The 11484-nt window shown below is 45.7% G+C and overlaps 1 long non-coding RNA gene across 1 annotated transcript; it reads left to right on the top strand.

The window, feature by feature from the left end:
• Nucleotides 1-6387: 6387 nt before the first annotated feature.
• LOC127323988 (uncharacterized) lies at nt 6388-8448 on the top strand. Its single transcript, XR_007866051.2, has 5 exons — nt 6388-6772; nt 6861-6957; nt 7123-7199; nt 8069-8159; nt 8329-8448. It is a non-coding gene; the product is annotated as an uncharacterized lncRNA (long non-coding RNA).
• Nucleotides 8449-11484: the final 3036 nt, after the last annotated feature.

The following is an 11484-nucleotide window of genomic DNA, read 5'->3' as shown; positions in this document are numbered from 1 at the left end:
TATGCCACAGTCGATGCTGTGGCGGAGTTTGCCGAAGAGTTTACTCGGCTAGAAACCAAAAACTCCCAGCTTCGAAAGACTATCAGATCTTCGGCTGACCAAGTGCTTGAGGCCAACAGGCTTGCCACTGACGCCAAGAATGAAAACGTCTTGTTGAAGGAAGAAATGAAGAAGCTGAAGCAACGACTGAAGGATGAGCTAGACGCCAAGCGTGCAGCGGCGGCCGCGATCGACAGGAAGGAAGGCGCTCTTCGCGAGTCTATCAAGGATTTGTTAGGTAAAATTCATAGTCCACCGTTTTTCGTTCTTGGTGTTTCTATCATCGATTATTGATCTGCCTTCTTTTCAGATGCTGCTGACTTAACCGTCACCCGACATCATCAACTTCGGGAGGACTCTACGGCTGATGCCATGTCACTTGCCGCCGAGTCCAATGTCCAAGTACTTACCCTTTTGCAAAAGGCCAAAGGAGCGTTGTCGAGGTTATACTCGATGATCTTCCCGAAGATGAAGGAGGACAAGACTCTCGACGAGATGGCGACTTCTTTCCTTGTTGACCCTTCCGAGCCAGTGGAGGTATTGAAACGTCGTAACCATTTATTTGGGGCGGTTCTTACTTTCCAACTGCTCATGGGCCACGGGATGGGGTCAGACTTGGAGGAGCTGTCCAAGGCGTTGCCTGTCGATGGCGACAACCATTTAGTCGACCTTGAACCTTACAAGCGATCGGCAGTTACTTGTGCCAACCGACTCCTGAAGCTGGTGGATGAAGCTCAAGCCAAGCCTGCTCCCGAATCTGTCCCTGGCTCTTCATCAGCGAACCCTTGAACTTTTCATTCAACTTGTTGTAAATAAGATCAGTTGTAACTTCGTTGCAGTCCACTTTTATTTCGGCTCTGTTGCCAATTTGAACATGCTTTTGAATGTATCACATATGCCCAGTGCTCCCGATGGGAGTTTTTACTTTGATACTAGTCTGAATTAAGGATTGCACTGCAGATTCCTCCGTCTTCTTCTCGTGCTGAGCTTTTTCCGAATCCTTCAAATAATGATGAGTCAGGCCTCGTTCACCGCTTGCGAGACCAAGTGTCTAGTTTGGACAAAGATATCACTTCTCTTCGTGCGATGGCAGCCTTGGTGAAGAAGAGGGGAGAGATAGCGACAGCTATCGAACAGTATGCTCTTGATGGTCTCCATGTTGCCACCGAAAGTTTAGGCTGTAAGTATTAACCCATGCTCTATTCTCTGCAATAGTTCTGAATATTCTCTTAACTGGTTCTTATTCCTTTCCAGATGTAGCTTCAGATGTGGCTGAGGAGAACAAAAAGATTCATGAAGAGGTTGAGGCAATGACTGACGTTGCGCACCCGAATCATGGTTTGTGGCTGCATCGTCCGAAGGCTGTCGTCATGGCGAAGTTTAAGTATCGGGTGGGAAAGGCGCATTATTAATTTGATAAGTTCCATGCTCATCTCACGATGGTTTGGAACACCTTGTTTCCTCTGGACCAAGCACCCGAAACCTTATCTGCCTTGTTCACCCGATTCAAGTCTGTTATCACCAGAATTTGACCGAGTCAGAGGTGGGCCGCGATCAAGATGGACTTGAAGAATATACATGGAAGAAATACGTGAATCGGCCTGTTATGCAAAGTTTGGGCTAGTTTGCCCGTGTATCTGTAATATAGTAGGATACGTGTCGGTTAGTTATAGTTTATCTCGTGCACGGTGGGGATTATTCCCACGTTAGAAAGTCTACGGACTATAAATATGTATCTAGGGTTTATGAAATAAACAACAATCACGTTCACCACAAATCAATCTAGGCGCATCGCCAACTCCCTTGTCTCGAGGGTTTCTTCCGGGTAAGCATCATGCTGCCTAGATCGCATCTTGCGATCTAGGCGGTACAAGTTTATTCGTTGTTCATGCGCTGCTCGTACTGAAGCCTTTTTGATGGCGAGCAACGTAGTTATCTTAGATGTGTTAGGGTTAGCATTGTTCTTCGTATCATATGCTGTCGTAGTGCAACCCTTATACATCTAGCCGCCCTTACACCTATCTTAGGTGTAGGGGCGGCACCCCGCTTGATCATTATTTAGTAGATCCGATCCGTTATGGTTGCTCCTTGTTCTTCAAGGATTAGTTTAATATCTTCATAGTTAGGCCTTACAAAGGGTTGGAGGATCCAGCGACGCGTAGGGTGTAGTTTGCTAGCCCTAGACAGGATGTTCCGGGGATCAACCTCGTGTTGGTTTTTAGGCCTTGTCTAGGATCGGCTTATGATCACCGTGCGTGACCGCGAGGCCCAATCACGAGTAGGATGATCCGATTATGCGGTGAAAACCCCAAATCGTCGTAGATCGTTTTAGCTTTATCTTGATCAAGCAGGACCACCATATATTCGTACACCTCGTGCGAATCATGGGTGGATCGGCTCTTTGAGTCGATTCACATGACAACCTGAGAGCCGATCGAGGCTCGTATTTAATGTTTACGTGTATGCCATGCAGGAAACTAAGCGAGGCATCTCCATCACCTTCCTGACCAGGTATAGGTCAGGTGGCACGCCCTTGCACCAGCATCGGACGTGCGTGCCGGAGTTCTGTGCGGGCCGTCGCTCGGAGGGACCAGGGCCAGCCGCAGCCCTAAGTTGCTCCCGGCTCTCCTGTGTTGCCCGTCGCTGCTCGCCGGTGGGTTTCTGACCGCAACACATTCTGGCACGCCCGGTGGGACAATCTTCGACATCGACCACATCGCCATCTACATCTGAGATGGCGGACGGCACTCCAGTCACGTACGAGGATCTGACCGAGGAGCTCAAGAAGAAGTATGACGAGGTCAAAGCGATCCTCGAAGCCGACCTCATCGGCTCCTTTCACAGAACCCGCTCACATGGCATCAGGTGGAAAGGGTTCTCGCCTGAAGGTGCGCTCGATGGAATAGACCTATCCGCCCCATCAGAAGAACGCACCAGGTCCCTGCGTCAGGAGATTAACTACATGGTGGCTCACTCGCTGCACCGCCACTCTGAGAACCTGGTGAACACTTTGGAGCGTGTTGCTCTTCGGGTGATCCAGGAAATCATGAGGCACCGGTACTCTCCGTCAGGACCAGCTCTCGGGACACACCAAGGAGAGATGCCACTCCAGTCCCGTCCACCGCTGCCATTCACGTTGGCAGCACCAGAAGTGCCGAATTCACCGGCATTCGTCGTCTACAAGATCGGTGGTGACCCTAGCGACTACCAGTTTTTGTACGAGGCGCCTAAGGAGATCCCTCACGGATACACGTGCACATACGTGCCGCATCGCAGAATCGGGCACTCACAAACCAGATCGCAACAGCAGGGACTTGGAAAAGGTGAGGATCGTCGCGGCAGATCTTGAGAAGCGTACGTGGCTAGCTAAATATGCCACTCCGACAAACCTCCAGAGCTCAGCTCCTGCAGTTGGCTCAGAGCTGGAAAAGCAAGCATGGCTGGCTAAGTACGCCACTCCGGCGAATCTTCAGAGTTCGACTCCTGCAGCCAGCACCGCGGATCAAATCAGTACCATACTGAGAGACCAGTTCGGCATGGTGCCGAAAAGGAGGACAATCGGCTATTCCAAGCCGTACCCCAACGAGTACGAGTTGATCCCGCTACCACCCAAATATCGGCTCCCTGATTTCTCCAAGTTCAATGGATCAGATGGTTCTAGCTCCATCGAGCATGTGAGCCGATACTTGGCACAGCTGGGCACGATCTCAGCAGCAGATGAGCTACGTGTGAGGTTCTTCGCACAGTCCCTCACAGGATCGGCTTTCGGGTGGTACACTTCGTTGCCACCAGACTCGATCCGGACTTGGAAGCAGTTGGAAGAACAGTTCCACATGCAGTATCACTCAGAGGCTTCCGAGTCTGGCCTTGCCGATCTAGCACCAATACGTCAGAAGCGTGGAGAAACTGTGGCAGAATACGTCCAGCGCTTCAGAAATCTGAGGAACCGATGTTATTCGGCTCGTGTGATTGAAAAAGAAGCAGTCGAGTTGGCAGTGGTGGGCCTTGCATCACAAATCAAGGATATGGCCTCTCAAGCAGACTACCCTTCACTGGCGCACATGGTTCAGAAACTGTCGTTATATGAACAGCGCCACCCGGACTTGTACCAGGACAAATTCAAGCGTGCGGTAGTCCTGGTTGAGGCAGATGAAGACGAAGGCTCTGTGGGAGATCAAGAAGTAGCAGTGGCTGAATGGACTCGGGGGGCAACCCCCGTGTCCTGCAAGTGGGTTAAGCCACCAGGTCCGCCCAGAGGGTTCGATTTTGATGTGACTAAAACTGAGCAAATCTTCGACCTCCTACTCAAGGAGAAGCAGTTGAAGTTACCCGAAGGCCTCAAAATCCCCACGGTGCAGGAGCTGAACGGAAAGCCATACTGCAAATGGCATAACTCATTCTCCCATACCACCAACGACTGCAGGGTGTGGCGTCAGCAGATCCAAATGGCGATAGAACAAGGACGTCTGATTTTTAACCAGTACGCCATGAAAGTCGACACCCACCCCTTCCCCGCCGTTAACATGGTGGAGTGCACTTACCCTGAAGGTTGCCAGCCAGGATTCTCGTTCAACATCAACATGGTAGGACCTGTGTAACACCCCAACTTTTTGCAAGCTTGTTTAATTATCCAAAGTGCAAAAATTAGGGGGAACAAAAACTTTTTCTATAGACTAATTAACATGAATTGCCTTGATCTGTTTGTTATGATGAATTGCCTTGATCTGTTGGTAGATAAATTGTCTTGATTTGCTTGTTGAGTTTTGTTTTGAGCTACCCTTAATAACAACACCTCTAGTGGTTAGACAAGCAACTCACTAAATAAAACACATGTGTGGCTTAGGAAGAATTGTTTTTCTTTTTACTCCATCAAACCTCCCTCCTGATGGCAACATGAGTGTGCCGACTTATAAGATTCCAACTTTGGCAGTTGATCTCTTAGCACCCACAACTGTTTTTGGTGACCTCAGTGCATGGATCTCTTCTATACAACACCCTCTACAACTTCCACATCTTACATGTCACATCCTCCACTTGCAACTCTTATAATCACTTGATCTGGTATCCTATCCAATGTTTCAGCACCAGATCACTTCTTCCTCTTTTACCTCTTGTGTTTATTTAATCCAATTTTAATATCCACAAAACCAAGAGTAGGTATGATGGGTACATTTTGTAGCCACCATCTACCCTTGAGAACACTCCTTCCTAAATTAGTTTTCTTTCTCAAAAACCCTATTGTTTTTCTTCCCTGGTTTTAGCCACAAAAAAATCACTCCTTGTTATTAAAACTCCTTAAATGTTTTCTTCAAATAACAAGAGAGATTGTGGATGGTATTTTGTATCATCCCATTCCCTTCAACCCAAAAAGACTTTCTATAAAGGCATTTGATTTTCTTCCTTCTTTTAAGTGCATGGTTTTGGTACATGTGCCATCCTTGCACCTTTTGATAACACAAGGGAAAAATCTATTTGGCATTATTATGCAAGTAGACCCATTTTTTTTTAAAATCATTGGATCTCTTTCAAAATGTTTTCAAAGGAAAGTTCAATATAAACCCTATCCAACATTTTGATCAACTCTCATAGTGGTGGAGACCCACCTCTGTAAAGTTCCAGATCTAATTAACAACTTCCATTCATTCATTCATCACATCTCACTCTTGTATGGTTTACCATCATCATCTTGACCTCATGTTGATGGCTTATGCCACCATATTCATCCTTGTGAGTATGGTTATTTCACTCACCATCTCTCTTAGCCTTGCTCTACAATTGTCTAAACCACCATCACCACCATCATCTTTTGGCCAAGTTGATCACTTGATCAAAGTGCTTCATTCCTCAACATTGGCACCAATGCTTATTAACACCTCTCTCTTTTCATTCTTACTTCATCAAATCAACATTACCCATCTACCTTGGCATGCTCATGCATTGTTGCATGTGGTCAATGCCAATCTTTTCAATTTTGAATTCAAATAAAAAGTTTTATTCTTCAACTATACCTTTGGATCTATTTTCATCTTATATTTGTCACAACCAAAGTGGTGGGAATTATCCTTAGAGTACATATCACCTCACACTTCTTTTTATCTATATGAATCCACTCATATTCTTATCATCATTAAAGTCACTCATTGACGTCATCTCCTCAACATCATGCCTTGGCCTACACACATGGATGTTGTGCATCTCTTTGTTTGTTCACTTATGTTTGGCAAGGATGGAGCCGGTCATTGTCTATGCATGGCAATTTCGGCCAGCCATTTCTCTCTATTTTTCTTCCTCTACAAGACTTGCCTCCCAACTACCCCAATCAATAAATGAGCAGCCTCCCAACCCACCCAATCAATGAGGAGGCAGCCACCATCCTCCCTCTTTATAAGGAGCTTGGCCGGCCACACCTCCTCTCCTTTGCCTCATTTCTTTTCACTCCCTACTATTTCCTCCACTCCCTCACACTCTCCTCCTCCACTTCCCCACGAAAATGGTGCTCCCCTTGCTCCCATGGCCGGCCATGGCCATGGCAAGCCACCAAGATGAAGCTCTCCCTCTCCCTCAAGCTCCTCCTCACCATGAGAGCCTCCCTCTCCTTCTTCTCCCCAACCCTAGATGGTTTTCTCTCCTCTTCTTCTTCCTCCCTTGCTAAGATTGGATCTTGATGCAGGTGCATGTTGGTCCAAGCATGGAGAAGCTTGAGCTATCCTCAGATCTGAAGTTCTTGAGCAAAGTTCGTCCAAAACCTTGCAGTAATTTCTGTATCTTGCTGTTTCAGATTCTGGTACAAACTTGTAAAATCCTCCAAATCTTGTGTGCAGATCCAAATCGAGTGATTAAAAGTTCCGCAGATAGGTATTGAAAAGATCTACAACTTGGCGTTGGTCTCATCCTCAAATTCGTTACGGATTTTGCATGGTAAATAAAGTTCTGTAAACATGCAGAATCACTGTTTGTGAGATTTCTTCCGTTTTACAAAACCTTTTTGAGCAAACTCAACTGCGGTTTAAAGCCCTCTCCCGTACCTTCATTTTGGCGATGGTTTCACTTCGATTGACCTCCTGAAACTGAAATGGTTTGCAGATCAAGATCTGGTCAGATCTGACTTTGTCGAATTAAACCAGGAGCTTGGAAACTAATTTTTGAATGAAACCAACTGGGTAAGAACCACCTATTCAATACCTTTCAGATGCAGTAGACCTCATATTTTTTTGATCTGTGTATGATTTTTGGTGTATTAAACTTGTTCTGTGTGTTCTGCAGACATGGCTGTTAGATTTTAATTCGTCAAAAATCCATTTTTGAACCTAATTGAGTGATTCCAATTATGTAGGATTACTGAATGTTTTCTTAATCATCTCAAACAAGTTTCAAACCTTTATCTGTTCTGCAACTCCATAGTTAAAGCAAATGGTGAAAACATACAGTAGACTTGTAAATCCATTTGTGAGAGTTTCAGAAACAATTTTAACCCAAATCCAATTGTGTGTGAATCTCTGTTTAAATATCTTTCAAATTCCAGTGGCCTCATATTTTTAGGATTTTTCTACGATTTATGGCTTACAGATCTTGTTTTCTGTACAGTCAGATTCAAAGAAATTCCTAAAATTGTAGGTTTAATATTTTTGGGTGATTCCAATTGGGTTAGTCTTGTATTAGTACTGGATATCTAGGAAAAATATTATTAGTCTCTGTTCATACATATTTGTTGCTGTTAGTAATGTTTATGTGTGACATGCATTGTTGAAACAAAACTTTTCGGTTTATCTAAAACCCTTGACCAACTCATTTTAGTAGAGGTGGGCAACCTTTGTTTTATGCTTGCAAAACAAAACCTCTGCAACCTAACATTAGCTCTTTTGTTTTGCTTAAGTTTCCAAATGATGTGGAATATGGTTTGCTTCCTATTTTGGTTGTAGTGTTATGGGAACAAATTAAGTTAGGAAAACTGTTTCCTACTTTTTCAAAAATGTTTGAAAATGCTTTGTGATTGTATTTGATGTCAAACTAATGCACTTGTCCTCTTTAGGATGTTATCTACCAGGGGATATTTGGTTTATACCATGGTGATACCCGAGAAAGGCAATTGCTAAGTTGTGATACTCTCATACCTTTACTAGGTAAATAAAATGGGTTCTCTTTTAGTTGCTTTGCAGTATCTATAAGTTCTTTGTATGTTAGCCCGTAGTAAGGTGGTTAGCTATTGCTTGTTGATTGTTGAATGTTGCATGCTTGTTATGATTGGTGCAATGTGATTGATTGTGTTCCTTTTATATTTTCCGACGATAGATGCGAACGATTCCGGAGAAGAAGAAGAAGTGGTTCGGACAAGGATTTTATTTATATTGACGGGATTCTTATATTGATGAAGTTGAAGAAGTCCAGGGACAGATAAGCCAAGGCAAGCCATCTTTTGATCTCTGATATGATGTCTTTTTGGATGTCATCTTGTGCTATCAATAGCATCTTGGTTCTATGTGTGATGATCTCCATATTGTTGTCATCTATGCTTGGATGCAAGCATGGTACCTCTAGTAGTTTTATCTTGTCAAGGTCTTGGTAATTGGTTGGGTGTATGGTATCATGGCCATTGCTATCCAACTTGCTTTCTATATTTAGCTTGAATATGTTCCACCTCGGGACAAGATTCATACTACACCCCCTTCTAGTGTAGATGTATCAATACCATGTTTTTGGTGTATTCTCAAATTGTGATGAGTATGCCTGTTTTCCCTTAATGGTGTTGGTGTTGGTCAATTCTCATCCCTATCTATCTATTGATTGGGTTAGATAGCACCACAAATCTGAAAGTATATTTCCTCTTGTGTTGTCATAATACATGCTTAGCTCAAGCAAGTATGATCCACTCCAATACCTCTTTTTCATACCCTCAATGGCGTGATGACCCTCATCTCGGCCATAGTGTTGTATTAGTTCAACTCATGAAACTTTAGATTGGGAACCCCTCAAGGTTTACCTTGTTGTAAATGTTTATGAAAACCTTGGGTGAGGCAATCTTACCCAAGCGTATGGTTTATGAAAGGAAAGGATCTTGACAAAGATGGTTGGGAAGAGGAAGGTGTGTGTGACTTGGGTTTTTGAGAAAAACGACACATGGTTCTTTGTATTCACCCGGAACAACTAAACAGCGCAACCATAGATACTCCAACGTGGGCACGGGGCTTAACTTGACGTTTGTTCTTCTTAGCATGAGGCACCGCACAACTATACAAGGGTACGGTTACCCCCGAGTCCGAGTTGTCATGGTTGGGACAATAGTATAACGGGAGGCCTTCGGGGCTGACCCGTCCGGAAGACACTATGGGTCTCCTGGCTTGGCGGTGGAGCCACGCTCTAGAGGAGGTGAGCTGCCACGGTGCCGGGGAGGTACATACTCCATAGGGTAGGACCTCGTGTTAAGTCGAATGGGCGAAAGGTTATGTCCGGGTATCCGTCGTGGCATATGTCGTTATGCGGGGATGATGCCCACACGATAGGTATCCGGTTAGTTGTGGTGAAAGTGTGCAAACTCTGCAGAGTCAAAACTATTCGAATAGCCGCGTCCGCGGTCATGGACGGTTGGGATGGCCGTTACAGAGCTGTGTCGAGTTTTGGTTTTGAAAATGATTTCCAAAGGAAATGTGTGTTGGAAGTACCGGAAGGGTACGGGAAAGATGGTGTGCCGACCATGTGGAGATGGTCGAGGAAAATGAAACAAAAGAGGGTGACCCATCCTAGTGTTTCATGTAGAGGAACTCTGCTTTAACAAAGATATAGAGATGTCATAGGACTTTCTTAGTGTCCCCTTCAACTGTGATGTGGGATGCTATATCCACAAGAGAAACTGATTCTCTTTCACATGCTATATCCACAAGAGAAACTGATTCTCTTTCACATGCTATATCCACAAGAGAAACTGATTCTCTTTCACATGCTATATCCACAAGAGAAACTGATTCTCTTTCACATGCTATATCCACCAGAGAAACTATTCTTCCTCTCTTGTCTTCTTTAGTTAGAATTGTTATCACCTTCTTGATGGTTTGCGAGTACAATTCAAATGTACTCACGGCTTTGTCCCTGGCTATTTACTTGGCCAGACCTGGAGGACTTCGACAGATGAAGAAGGAGTTGACGACGTCTATGCGAGCTAGGAACGTCTTCCCAGTCAGTTGCCTGTAGGGTTAAGGCAGATGACTTGGGCTCTACGCTGCTGAAGTGATTCTGCTACTCTGATGATTAGATTAGGCCCTTCGAGGCTATCTTGTAAAGATGGGTCATGTGACTTTATTGTACTTTTCTTATTCCGTTTTGTAAAGGATGATGTAATTTGATATCAGTTCGGTTATGTGTTCACGACACACTGATCATGGGAACGTGAACTGTATACATAACAGGGTATTTCGGACAGCTAGTCCGGGGTCCCCACAACCTGGACACCACTCTGGCAAGGATGGAGACGAGGGCAGCTGCTCTCGTAGCAAGGACACAAAAGAGGCCGCTCCACACGATCGGCTCCGTCACGATGGCAAGCGCTACATCACAGAGGGAGAAGTAAGGAATGTGAGATATCAGCGACCTCTCTCTGATCACCTCCTCAATAAGTATGTGAGTCAATATAGCCAACGCCGACGATCCAACGACGATGATGATAGAGATCGTCTGGCTAGGGACGCCAGGAGACATCGTCGGCATGATCGCGATGAGGAGGAGTACGAGCGCCGCGCCAAGGAAGAATCGAGGAAGCAAGACGACGAGGATAGGCACTGGGACTGCCCCTTCTTCAGACACTGCTGGGATTCAGAATGAGCCGATTGCCTACAATCAAGAATCGCCCGTAATGTAGACAGAAGAGGAAGGATGCAGCTAACGTGTCCGTGTTCAAACGTCTAGGGCCTCTCCCACCTCGAAGCAAACACGCTGAGTCCCCTCGGGTGGAAGATCTCGAGGATTTGGAAGACGATGAAGAAGAAGAAGAAGACAGGTACCACCGGCCAAGGTGGTGCCCTGATGGACTCAGCCGTTCCCAAAAGCGTAGGGTTCACGATCGCGCGGCTTGGAGGAAGCCGAAAGGTTATACCTGCACACGCTAAGGAAAGCGCGGCCTGATCTGGCCGCGAAGGTCCAGCGAACCCTGGATGAAGAGGGTCGACCACAAAAAATGGAGTGGCGCCCCAAGCAAAGGAAAGCCGATGATGAAACATCGGCTGGCACAAACATGGTGTTCATCCTTCCTACGGAATTCAGTGCTCCAGGATTAGACGAGGCACCTGTGGCACAACTTGACTGCGGCCCACGGCCGGTTATCTTTGAGAAGCCGCGAGAAAGAAGCTACAGACATCTGAAGGCCCTGTACTTGCGAGGTTATATCGATGGGAGGCCTGTCAACAAGATGCTGGTGGACACCGGAGCGGCAGTCAACATTATGCCATACTCTATGCTACG

The sequence above is a fragment of the Lolium perenne genome, chromosome 3 (genome assembly GCF_019359855.2).
Source record: "Lolium perenne isolate Kyuss_39 chromosome 3, Kyuss_2.0, whole genome shotgun sequence".
NCBI classification, from domain to species: Eukaryota; Viridiplantae; Streptophyta; class Magnoliopsida; order Poales; family Poaceae; genus Lolium; species Lolium perenne.
Note: the sequence above shows the minus strand (reverse complement) of the source record. Positions and strands in the feature narration are given on the sequence as shown.